Genomic DNA, 13,391 nt, shown 5'->3' with positions numbered 1-13,391 from the left:
ACAGACACAACCAACCAATATAATTGCCAAAATCCGAAGAATTCCAGCAATTAATAAACAAACAATCTTAACCTTGAAAGCACTACTAATGTATTTATCAAAGGAACGAATTGACAAGTCAATCTGCTTTTTCTTAATCAAACAGGGGATAGCGCGAACGCAGTCCCCCACTACCACAAATTGTACGGTCGACTTTCCCACATTTGGGGAAATCGCAGGGGTCAACCCGCCCGTAGTGCAATGGGTAGGCCTCGCCCTGAGAGAACCGCCTTAATGATCACGGTATCTCTCCCGTCAGGTAAGTATGAGTTGTTCACCACACGGGCTCCCTTTTCTTACCACTAGCACCGCCTTGCTTTGCCGGAACCAATATGATGAGTCTTCTGAATATTTATTTCAATAGTGAACGTTTCAAGAGCTTCATGAGCACATCCTAATCGGAACATTAGGTTCCATAATCCGATTTCGATATTTGGAGAATTTCTCCCTTCGCTGCTGAGGTTTGAGTGAATTATAAATGTTATAGCAATGCGTTGTCTTTCGAGAATTCCTCCGTCACAGGACGTTGAGCATAAATTAGTGACGTCAATACGCCGGATGCTGAGTCGCGATTTTAAAGCTTGCTTGTCACACACACTATTGTCTCTAAAGTCATTCACCGATCACTGTGTTTAGGCTTGAAAAAGGTCAAATCGAGGAGATGAAGATTAAAATGTTTTGAACTTTCCGGTTGCAGCTCCAGCCCCGTGTATGATGTTTAGGAAATGGAAGACGGGGTTTTTGGGCCAGTTCCTAAAATTTAAAAGATTTGGAGGAGGAGCAGACACCACCACTTTCAAAATAGTGGTTTTATTGGTTTTCTGGGGAAAACAAGAAAGAGTAATCAGAGATTGCAGACCCTTGCTAGGATTGGTTTTGCGTGGTGTATTTTGTGTGACAAATAAATGGAAGGATGTACGAAATGAAAGGTCGTTGATTGCAAATGAAAGGTCTAGTTGTAAGTGTGTAAAAGGTCAAAGGTATGCAAAGTTGCAAAAGTCAAATGGTCTGAAGGTCTAAAGGTGGAAAGGTATAAAGGGGTCTAAAGGGTCAAAGGGGTCCAAAGGGTGTAATTTAAGGTCTAAAGGGTCAGAATTGTCTGAAGGGGTCTAAAAGGTCTTAAAACGTCCAAGAAGGGTCAAAAGGTCAAAGGGGTCTACAGGGAACTGAAATTAAAAAGTCTGAAAGGTGCGAAGGTCTAAATGGTACAAAAGAGTCCAAGGGTCTCTGGGGTTCTAAAGGGTCTAAGAGGATCTCTAGTGTCTTTGCGGTCTACAGGGTCTTAGGGTTATAAATGGTCTAAGAGGTCAAAGGGTTCTAAAGGGTGTAATGGGGCCTACAGGGTCTTAGTGTTCTAAGTGGTCTTAAAGGGTGTTTGGTTTCTAAAGGGTATTATAGTTCAAAAGGGTTGAAGGGATCGTAAAGGGTTTTTAGGTTCTAAAGGGTCTTAATGGTCTTAGGATTCTAAAGGGTCTAATGTAATGAATCCACATACGTTCTGTGTGGACAAACAAACAGACCCAAATGCAATACCCTCTCCTCTGGTGAGGGTAAAAAAAAATCCAATAGTTTGATGGAGTACATTTTAACTACAAGATGGGACTTTCGCTCAGATTTGCAGTTATCATCATCGTAATCATGCTGTCGCCACTCCGAAAATGAATGTGTATTGAGTGACCAAGTAACACCATTATATCATCCTGGTGCAACAGGTTGCACTGGAGGAAGCAGTTACCCTCACCAAAGGTGAGAGTATTGCATTTGGGTCTATTTGGCTGTCTGTTACTTGTGAAAACGAAGATTTTTTAAGTATAATGGTTGGTTGCATGCATTATTCTGTTTGTCTGTTTGTTTTTCTTTGCTACCTGCAAAATCGAAGGTTTTTCAAGTATATTGGTCAGTCGATTTTGTTATTATGTTTGTTTGTTTGTCTGTTTGTTTATCACGTACAGGTCACAATTCTAAACTGATCGTCATGAAACTTTACTAAGTTGTAGAGGTAGTCTCTTTCCGGCAGAATTTTTATATATTTTTTGATCTGGAGTCTCTTGTTTTTTCTTTTGAATAGGCTCCCTTGGCTACACCTCGATGGGTTTGAGGGTAGAGGAGTAGCAGCTGAAACCTAAATCCTATCCAGGTTCCTCCTGATGACTTCATTTTTGCTTTTTGCTTGTTTGGGTTCCTTCTGATCTGATTACTCCAATGCAGGACTGTACCGATTTGGTCTTTCCATTTGATTTGATTTGAATTTATTTTAATTCCATTCTCAGGTCAGGTATGGGAGCATGTGCCAGAACAGCGCGTCGCTGCGTCCACTTTCCGCCGGTACTCCAGGGGCCTCCGTCTGGCCATCCCCCAGGCAGATGCCAGGCCCATCCCCATCTCCTTGAGATGATGGTCAACCTGCTGCAACCATGAGGCATGTGGTCGGCCCACTGGCCTCCTCCACTCATGAGACTCCCTCGCTGAGAGAATCTGGTGAGCAGGATCAGTGTCAGGAAAACGAGCCACATGTCCATACAGCCGCAAATGACGCTCACGGACTATGCAGGTAACAAATCTCATCAGAGTCTCTCTCAGCAACCGCTCGTTGGACACAAAATCCGACCAGAGATAGCCAAGGATTCTCCGAAGACACCTGGTACCAAAGGAATTAAGTCTCCGTCTCAGATCCTTGGTCAGAGTCCAAGTCTCGCACCCATAGAGCAAGACTGGAAGTACCAAGGACCTGAAGACTCGGACTTTCGTCCTCCCGCAAAGGTACCGGCAGCGCCACACCCCATGATCTAGTGAATCCATGACTCCCCAGGCCCGACTCAGACGTCTATTGACCTCTGACTCGCAGCCAGCAGAGACATGAATATCACTGCCAAGGTAAGTGAATCTCTCCACGAGCTCAACATCCTCACCACAAACAGACACAGACAGGACAGCAGCATCCAATATGTCATTGAAAGCCTGGATCTTAGTTTTGACCCAAGAAACCCGTAATCCCAGCGGCTCCGACTCCTCATTCAGCACCTCGAGGGCCCCCAAGAGGCTGTCTAAAGTCTCCGCAAAGATGACTGCATCATCAGCAAAATCAAGGTCCGAGATCTTGACATTCCCAAACGATGCACCGCAACTTGATCTCTCTGACATCCTCCCTTAAATCCAGTCCATACAAGTGCTGAAAAGTGTGGGGGCAAGTACACATCCCTGACGAACTCCAGTAACAACTGGAAATAAGTCAGAGATGGTACCACCACACTTCACAGCACTCTCAGTACCGGAGTAGAGTTCAGACATCAGATCGATCATTTTGGTGGCACCCCACGAAGACCAAGAATCCTCCAGAGGACATCCCGATTGACTGAATCGAACGCTTTACAGAGATCAATATAGGCTGCAAGCAGCCCCTGCCGAAACTCTCGTCTGCGTTCAGTGAGGACACGAAGGGCAAGGATACGGTCAATCGTTGACCTCTTTGGTGTAAAGCCTGACTGCTCTGGACGCTGGTGCTCAAGCAGATGGTGGCGAACCCTATCAAGAATTATCCGAGCAAAGACCTTGCCCGGCACTGAGAGCAGCGTCACCCCTCGGTAGTTGTTGCAGTCTTGGCGATCACCCTTCCCTTTCCAGAGAGGGACAACAAGGCCCCTCTTCCAGTCAGTTGGGATGATGCCTGTGTTCCAGGCAGAGCACAAAACTGCATGCAACGACACGAGTGCAGCATTTCCACCAGCCTTAAGAAGTTCGGCATGGATGCCACAGATCCCTGGAGCTTTGCCCCGTTTCAAATGGTTCACCGCAGCCCGTGTTTCCACAAGCGAAGGTGGACCACAGTTGATTCGAGGGTCAGCAACAGGGATTGTAACACCCTTGATGTCCAACTCGACAGCTGGGGGATCAGCCTGGTACAACCGCTCAAAGTAACCAGCCCAGCGGGCCTTCACTTCAGACTCCTCTGTCAAGAGCCTACCACTCTCTGCTCGAACTGCAGTGCTCCGAGGGATGGGCTTGGATGAACGTAATGCGCGAATTCCCCTGTAAGCGGGACGAGAATCACCTGTCCACAGGTGATGCTCTACCCCCTCACAGATTCCTCGCACATAGGCCTCCTTGTCCACCCTCAGTGCACGTACAGTTTTACGCCTCAGCTCCCTGAACAGCTCAGCTCTGCCATTCAGCCTGGCCCTGCGACTCTGGTCAATGGTATCCAGTGTCCCTTGAGAGACAAAATTCTTCTTTGCCCTGCGGTGAGCTCCAAGACATCCACCGGCAACATCAAGGACGGTGGTCTTGAAGGTGCTCCACAACTCTTCAGGACCCCCCAAAGCACCCAGACCCCCCAAGTGTCCACTCAGCCTGTTTGCAAACTCCTCAGCTACTCTCTCATACCTGAGCTTGGCAACATCCAGCCTCGGCCGGGATGGTACCATTCTCCAGGATTTAAGGTGCAGCTTTAGAGTTGCTACAACAAGCCTGTGGTCAGTATTGAGGAACTGAGCACTCCGGTAGACCCTGCAGTTCTGGATCATCCTCCAACGACCGTCAATGAGGACATGGTCAATCTCCTTTGCCTCACCGCCAGCGTTGGAATACCAAGTCCAGCGATGAGCTTGTGGGCGCTGAAACCATGAACCAGCCACCCTAAGTCCATGACTTTTGCAAAGTCAAGGAACTTAGTGCTATTCTGGTTCATAGTTCCTCACCCATGGGGACCAACACACACCTCATAACCATCCCTATCAGTTCCAGTCGATGCATTGAAATCCCCCAAGACTAGAAGTGTATCTCGTCTGGGGCACTGATCAACCACAGACTCGAGTGTGGCGTAGAATGTATCCTTCACGGTGAGATCACTCGCCTCAGTCGGAGCATAAACAGAGACCAGGGAAATGACACCTAAGGAGTGACGAATCCTTAATCTCATAATACGCTCGTTGACCGGTGTTACCTCAATTATCATTGGGGTCAGCTTATTGGACACAGCTACAGCAACTCCTTGGGTATGGTAATCATCAGAGCGACCAGACCAATAGTAGGTGTAACCACCCACCATTATCTCGCCGCAATCCGGTCTCCGAACCTCAGAGAGAGCTGCAATCCCGATGTCGAAACGCTTGAGCTCAGATGATAACAGAGACAGGTGATCATCCTCTCTTAGGGATAGGACATTCCAGGCACCCACCCGAAGGGACCGCCTCAGGTTAACCCAAGGAGACCGCCGTCTGGTGGACGACACCTCAGCACCACTCTGACACACTCTCCCACAATCTGACCCAGGGATGTTACCCCATGGTTTCCCTCCTATCATCAAAGATTGGGGGTCCCGAAGGCTTTGCCCCAATCCCGTCATCCGGTGAGCTGCCCTGCGAAGGGGAGCTGCACAGGAGGTACTCCCACGGAGTGGGTTTTCAGTACTCCCACGGAGTGGGTTCCATTCTAAATTCAATTGAATAATAAAAATTACCTCCGTGTGGGGGTGACGGTCATCTCTATAATGATTTTTTACTATCATAATCGATGAACCGTTGCCAGATATCTCCTAAAATGACAGACGAGATAGGTTTTGAAAATGGCGACTTTCACAACTTTCGTGACCTCGTGACCTTGACCCTGACCTCGAATTCGGGAAAAATATGTCGTTGGGTATCACTCATCGACCTCTACCCACATACCAAATTTCATCAAGATCGGAAGTAAAAAGTTTTCTTTGTACCGGGAGGTGTTTTTGACCATCTTCCAGGTTACGTGGCGGCCAAACGGGACGGAAATTCAAAAATCTGTCCGGTTAGATACAAGATAATATTTTTTTACTATCATAATCAATAAACAGTTGCCGAATATCTTGTAGAATGGCAGACTAGATAGGTTTTGAAAATGGCGATTTTTTATAACTTACGTGACCTCGTCCCTGACCTTGAACCCGGACAAAAGTTTTATCGTTGTGCAACACTCATCGACCTCTACCCACATACTAAGTTTCATCAAGATCGGAAAGAAAAATTGACGGACGGACGGACGGACATTTGGTCCGGCTTTATTAGGTCATCTCGGTAGAGATGCCCTAATTAAACGTCATGGGTCAGGGTGAATGTCCGATCAAAGCGGGACGTCTTGGTACCCGGTCATCACTGCCGGCAGTTATAAAGTGGCAGTTCTCGTGATGTCTGGGGTTATAATTAGGGTTATATTAGGGTTAGGGTTAATTACGTAACACACCAGCACGCAAACACCACACAAAACAAGTCCTGGCAAGGGTCTGCAATCTCCGATTGCTCTTTTTCTTGTTTTAAATGTCATTGGGACTCACCTTTTTTCGTTTAAATACTGAGAGCCATCGAGGGTCGAACCCACAGGGCTTGGCCGCTGGCTAAGTCGCTTCCTCTCCCACTCGCTCTGTTCAGGTCACCGAATCACTGCATGGGTCCCGAATTTACATATGGCACAGGATATAGGATATAGGAGAATTCAGGAAGGTTTGTTTCCGTGCTGTTTTTGCTTTATTAAACTCATTTACATCATTCAATTCGCATCCGGCCCGGGAAATGCGTCTACACAAACGTACATTTCTCCCCTTGACTATTTGCTCATGTTTGTGCAAGGTGTGCCAATTCCTGCGGAACACCCTTTTGTGCTCCGTATGTTCGAATATAAGGTGTAGTGCGTCTCTGCAGAAGAATTTACAGTTTAATTATTTATTCCTTCAATGACAAAGCGGAACTCCTCCGATCCTGCGGTCGAGTTTGTGCAAACCCACGAATAGAAGCCCCACCTCGGAGCAGATATATTTCGACAACGTGATAAATTGTAGGGAGATCTTGAATGTTAATTTTGAGTTGAAGGTCGAAGTCGATTTGAAAATTTTCTCACGAAAACATAGCGCAACGTGGGCCGCAGTGAATCATTCCCTGGGCATAGCAACATGGCGGTGTGTATGGGCAGTGCGGTGGCGACACACAATGTGAATGGTGTGCGCAACGTGAATAACTCTAATACTTCCGGTCTTATGCTGTGAATACTTCAATAGTCAGGCTTTGAAACAAGGTGGCATGGCCTGCTTCACCTAAAGAGCTGAAAGGCACCTCTAACCCTAACAGCTTGGTAGAGGGGGGGGGCATTTGAGAATATGTGACTTACAGTTTAACAGCACACACATTGATGAATCACCCTGCCTATGAAACACCTGGATGACAGCTGGATCAGGATTCAAACTCAGGCGAGACAGCTTAGAGCGAACGTGCATATCTCTCGGCTATCCTGCCGTGATGTTCACGAAACGTTTCATTTCAGCTCACCTGGACTTTAGTCAGGTGAGCTTATGCGATCGAGCAATGTCCCTGTAAATCAAAGATTTTGATGGAACTTGGCCACAAGCTTCATATCTGATGCCTAATGAAGGTGTGTTGACTGCATCAAAATCAGTGCTCATGAAGGGAGCTCATGGGGGTTTAATTTGACCCCCCCAAAATAGGTATTTGCTCTCTTCTTCAAAACTACACACACAATTTCGATGAAACTTGGCCACAACCTTTTTCACCCGTGATGTACCAAAGTGTATCGACCGCATTAAAATCTGCACTCATTCGGAATTCCACGACGGAGAGAGGGGGGGAGGTTGAACCCCCCCAAAATAGGTATTTGCTCTCTTCTTCAAAACTACACACACAATTTCGACGAAATTTAACTACAACCTTCATCACGCATGACTTACCAAAGTATGTCGACTCATGACACATGACGGTACGGATTCGGCCGGCTCGTCTTTTGGACCTGCCTTTCCTCTTCTCCCAGGCTTCAAGCCACAATCAACCAGGATTTGTCAATCAAAATTGTACTTTAAGAGTCCCTTGTATCCACTTCTGCTCGTTTCCAAGCTGGACGATGTCGGTGGATACAATTTGAAACTCGATGTTTTGTGATGATCATCTTCCCGTGATGCCACATGTTCTGAGATAAGACAAATTGTGATTTTATATTTTCGTAAATGGCCAGTTGCTCAGTGGTACTGATTTCATCCAACATAAGAATTCATCCAAAAAATAGGACTGCGTGTCCTGAAGCTCACTTTGATCAGGAGCAACAGTCACTAAAACTGCCTGCAGACCCCCTGAGACCCTGATTTTTGTTTTTTTATGAACAAACTTTGGAACATCACGGGTGATGAAGGTTGTGGTCAAGTTTCATCGAAATTGTTTGTGTAGTTTCTGAGAAGAGAGCAAATACATATTTTGGGGGGGATCAACCTCCCCCCCCCTCACCCCTGTAGACTCCCTGTATGAGCGCACATTTTTATGCGGTCGATAAACTTTGGTACATTGCGGGTGATGAAGGTTGTGCTCGTTTCATCGAAATTGTGTGTGCAGTTTCAGAAAAGAGAATAAATACCTAAAAAAAAAAAACATTGGGGGGGGTGTCAAAAACCCCCTGTAGACCCCCATAATGAGCACAGATTTTGATGGACTCAGATATATCTTCGTTTGGCCTCAGATTTGAAGTTGTGGCCAAGTTTTATCAAAATCACGTGTTTGGTTCAAGCGATAATGACTGAAGTGTTTACAGACTCACTCACTGATGGACACTTCTCGATCGCATAAGCTCACCTGACTGAAGTCCAGGTGAGCTAAAAATGATGTGAATGTTTATACAGTTAGATATCTTTTGAATATTATTCCATAATTGCGTACAATTTGGCTTCAAAATTTCAACACAATCATGGCAAACTCAAATGTGTTTTTTTTTGCCTGTGCCTGTGGCAGGTCTACAAAAGGTTGTTGTTGTTGTTGCTGCTACTGTTGTTGTTGTTGTTGTTGTTGGGTTATTGCTGGGAGTCGATTTTAGCTTATTTGGAATTCATTCCAGATAAGGTATTGTCATCGCGCACCGTCCGTCCGTCTCCTCTTTTGACTTCTCTGGCCAAACCACTGGGCCGATCTGGCTGAAATTTGGAGCAACATTCTTCCTCTGACTTGTAACAACTCTCATTCCAGTCAAGTCACTTAAAGTAGGTCAAAATGGCCGACTTGGTAAATTTCTTCAAAAATCTTCTTCTCCAGACCCACCAGTCAGAATGCTACAAAATTTTGGTAACAACATTAGGTCAGGATAGGGATGTTAAATTGCAGAGGTCATTCCAATCACATGACCGGAAGTGTGTCAAAATGGCCAACTTAGTCAATTCTGGGGAAAATCGCATAAATTCCTTCAAAATTTTATTCTCCAGACCCACCAGTCAGAAAGATACCAAATTTGGGTTCGAACATTAGGACACACCCACGTTGGTCACTTGACTCCACCCACCATGACATCCTGATGAAATGACATGGCCGCCTTCTCGGATTTCTGGTGGGCCGAACAGATTAGGCCTGAAGACCTCTCCTGAGTATATTTTACATGAAATTTTTTACTGCCTCTTACTAAGATATTTTACATGAAATGTTAACCGACTTACTTCTTTCTTTCTTCCCTTTATAAGGACCTTGGAACATGATACTCCTCCATTTCCTCTGTCCTCAGCCAACTCTATCCACTCTCCAAGTATCCTACCTTATCCCTCCTCACACAATCTTTCCATCTCCTCCCATTGCATGAAATATAAATAGATTAGAATCATTCATCAATAAGCGTGCAAATTTAACATAATCTTTAAAAATATCAAATAAACAATTATTGCTGTGTACACAACCTTCTTAATTATTTTGTGATCATGAAAATGGAGGACCAAAGACCCTCGGGTCAGGTTTCAGCATTGGTATATTGATCTTAATATGACCCAAGACAGGCAAAGCCGCAGTGGACTGACGAAGCCTGCGAATTATCACAGATGATAAAAGAGTTTCGGCCGGTCAAAAACTTTCCACAAACTTGAGGAATTCAAGTTTTGAACTTCGAGGAATTGAAACTTGACAAGGCCTTCACCATGACCTTAAAGGTCAAGGTCACCAAACATGGTATCGTTTGATTTACTGGCCCAGCGGTCCTTCACTTTGGACTCCTCTGGCAAGAGCCCACGACCCTCTGCTCTAACTGTAGTACACTGAGGGACGGGCTTGGACAAATGCAATGCACGAATTCCCCTGTAAGCAGGACGAGAATCACTTGACCACAGGTGATGCTCTACCCCCTCACAGTTTCCTCGCACATAGGCCTCCTTGTCCACCCTTAGTGCACGCACAGTTTTACGCCTTAGCTCCCTGAACAGCTCAGCTCTGCCGTTCAGCCTGGACCTGTGACTCTGGGCAATGGGATCCAATGTCCCTTGAGACACAAAATTCTTCTTCGCCCTCCGGTGAATTCCAAGACATCTTCCGGCAACATCAAGGATGGTGGTCTTGAAGGCACTCCACAACTTTTCAGGATTCCCCAAAGCACCCAGACCCCTTACCAAATCTCCACTCAGCTTGTTCGCAAACTCCTCAGCTGCCCTCTCATCCTTGAGCTTGCCAACATCCAGCCTAGGCTGGGATGGTACCATTCTCCTGGATTTAAGCTGAAACTTAAGAGTTGCGACAACAAGCCAGTGGCCAGTATTGAGGAACTGAGCAGTCTGGTAGACCCTGCAGTTCTGGATTATCCTCCAGCAACCATCAACGAGCACATGATCAATCTCCTTTGTCACACTGCCAGTGTTGGAATACCAAGTCCAGCGATGAGCTTGTGGGCACTGAAACCATGAACCAGCCACCTTAAGTCGACGACTTCTTGCAAAGTCAAGGAACATAGTGCTGTTCTGGTTCACAGTTCCAGACCCATGGGGACCAACACATGTCTCCTAACCATCCCTATCAGTTCCAGTCAATGCATTGAAATCCCCCAAGACGAGAAGAGTATCACGCCTGGGGTACTGATCAACCACAGACTCGAGCGTGACATAGAATGCATTCTTCACGGTGAGATCACTCGCCTTAATCGGAGCATATACACCAGGGAAATGACACCGAAGGAGTGACGAATCCTGTCTCATAATACTGTTGTGGTTGACGAAATTCGCAAACCACCATTCAGGTCCCTTAGGTGAGATATCTCTGTAAGTATATGTGTAGTTAGGCCCAAACCCGTTGTTTAGAGGGAATAAATGTCATTCATTCGGGCTGCGACCCCTCGAGATAGCCGTTTTTCTTTTACTATCTTTATTTTGGACCAGCCGCCATTACTACCATCACAACCACCACCAACCACGTCTCAACAGCCATCACACAACAACCACCAACCGCAACGCCGCTTCACAACAACAGCCACGACCCTTGCCATCACATCTCGCTCTCGCAACCATCGCATCACCGTCATTCCCGCGCCGCTTGTGGGCACCGATACTGGACTCATGCAGGGCGCGCACCGAGCAGCGGGTGCAGAAACAAAAGCCTTTCTGAAGAAATCGGATCAAAAACGACTCACGCCCACTTCTGTTCCGTCCTATCAGTGAGCATGGGGCGATTTGGCCCGGCCTCCAGGTGCGTCGGAGTAATATCGCTATATGCAGATTCATGGATCAAAAAGCATTCACGCCCACTTTTCCTCTGTCCAATGGGGAGCCAGCCAGAGGTAAAGGGTCGAAGGTGAAGGAGCGAGGCCCCGGGGGCTATAAAGGGCCGCGTTCGCTCGCCAAGAAGGCAGTTGAGTTGGGAAGAAAGTCAGTGGAGTTGAGTTGGGAAGTCAGTGAAGAGAAGAGTCGGAGAAAGCAGTTGGACGGAGCTGTGGAGAGTTGGAGAGGTGGCGGCGGCGAAGGCAGTCGAGGGGGCGCTCGTGTCAGAGTCGGGGAGCTGCGGAGAGGGGAGGCCGATAACGCGACCGAGGTCGCGGTGGAGACGCTCGTCGCGGGACCCGAACCAGCGAGATATCCTCATCCCCCCGAGCATCAACAACCCCCTCCTGTTTCCCCCCGCGCTGAGATAGTACGAGAAGGGGGCCCCGTTCCCACCCCATTCCAGACACTGTCCGCGAGGCCCGCGGAGTCGGGGCGCCACCGCCATTTTGCGGCTCATCACCAGACGGGTAGGCTCGACGCGGTCTCGGCCCCAGGCCCGTCTGCCCCCCTCATCGTGGAGGGTGGTCCCTTTTTCTTTTGCTTGGAGTATATGTGTTGTCGGCGCCGTCTGTGAAGTAAAACTGTATAAGTGTTGCCGTGTGCTCGGTAGTCGGTGGTAGATCTGCATTGTGTTTTGCTTTTACATTTGCTTTTTGTGCATTATTGTGTGTTTCTTCTCCTTTTACATTTGCTTTTGGTGTATAATTGTATATGTGTGCCATCGCGAAATAAATGTGCTCTATGTTGAACTGTTTCTCCCATTTCGCTTCGTCTTTTCTCTAATTGAATCTCCATCTTACTTCACGTAAAGGGTTGGTCGTGGGCTAAAACGCCCGATAATTAATCGAACCGTCCAGGTTGACGATAACACCGCTCGGTTATCCCGATAGTACGGAACGGGTCGCTTAAAGTGGCCCGTGTCCGAAGTCGACCTGCGGCGAGGTGCGATCGCCCGGTGTACCCTCCGTGTGGGTACTTAGGTAGGTCGAATTTGGCGAGCAACCCTATCCCACGCGGGGGGCCGATTGGCATGATTGTGGTGAGGCCGAAAGGCCCACCCGTGACTCGTTCCCGGCGTTAGTCCGAGAGGGTCACGACGGGATTGTCCGTCCGGTGGGCGACGTGCCGCGATTCGAGTTACGTGGCCGTTCGCACGCCGGCGGGCGCGAATCCGCAACACTGGTGTCAGGTCGTGCGATATAAACTCATCGCCCTCCTCGCGGCACTGGTATCGGAGAACGGGAAAACGGGCTCTCCTGTCTCCAGCTAAATTCACGGGAATCAGTCCAGGGGTGAGAGGAGCGACCCCCGATTCCCTCCAAATTACGAGCGAGTTAAATTAACCCTTTACGAGAAATAAGATGGCGTCTCAAGGCGAGCGGGAGCCGGGGGTATTAGAAATGGATGTAGAATGTGTAGAATCCATGGTCCAGGATGAAAACCCCGAGCAGGAAATGTTGGTTGTGCAGGAACACGAACTCGCCCAACTGAACCCAGAGCCCGAAATAGGTGCGGCGGCGGCCGCGGTGTATGACACCTCCCCCCCCCCCCTCCCCCCAAACCCCCCGACCCTTTCCGGAACGGCTCACCCAAGCGCACCCGACATGGCCCAGCTATGCGCCATGCTGGCGGCAATGACAGCGAGGATGGATGCGAATACACAACAAATGAACGAAAAAATGGATGCGAATACACAGCAAATGAACGAAGTGAAAACGAAAATGGATGCGAATACACAGCAAATGAACGAAATGGAAACAAACATGAAGGAAGAAATGAAAGAGCTGCGGGGTGAGACGCGGAACATGGGCCGAAGCCTGCAGGCGGGCATGAAGGCAGTAAC

General features: G+C 47.7%; 1 protein-coding gene and 1 non-coding gene across 2 annotated transcripts in view; both read right to left on the bottom strand.

Moving 5' to 3' along the window:
* The window catches only part of ARL6 (ARF like GTPase 6), a 79,934-nt gene extending 73,449 nt beyond the window's left edge, over positions 1–6,485 (bottom strand). Inside the window, exon 1 of the mRNA XM_085871383.1 lies at positions 6,338–6,485. The gene's annotated coding sequence lies outside the window, so the exon portion shown is untranslated. The remainder of the gene's footprint in view (positions 1–6,337) is intronic.
* LOC147033231 (U1 spliceosomal RNA) lies at positions 143–306 on the bottom strand. The gene has a single exon (XR_015055665.1). It is a non-coding gene; the product is annotated as a U1 spliceosomal RNA (small nuclear RNA).
* Positions 6,486–13,391: the final 6,906 nt, after the last annotated feature.

Source organism: Eptatretus burgeri, chromosome 2 (assembly GCF_056783735.1).
Source record: "Eptatretus burgeri isolate ZD-2024b chromosome 2, Ebu_testis_v1, whole genome shotgun sequence".
In the NCBI taxonomy this organism is placed as follows: domain Eukaryota; kingdom Metazoa; phylum Chordata; class Myxini; order Myxiniformes; family Myxinidae; genus Eptatretus; species Eptatretus burgeri.
This window is presented reverse-complemented; position numbering and strand designations above follow the sequence as displayed.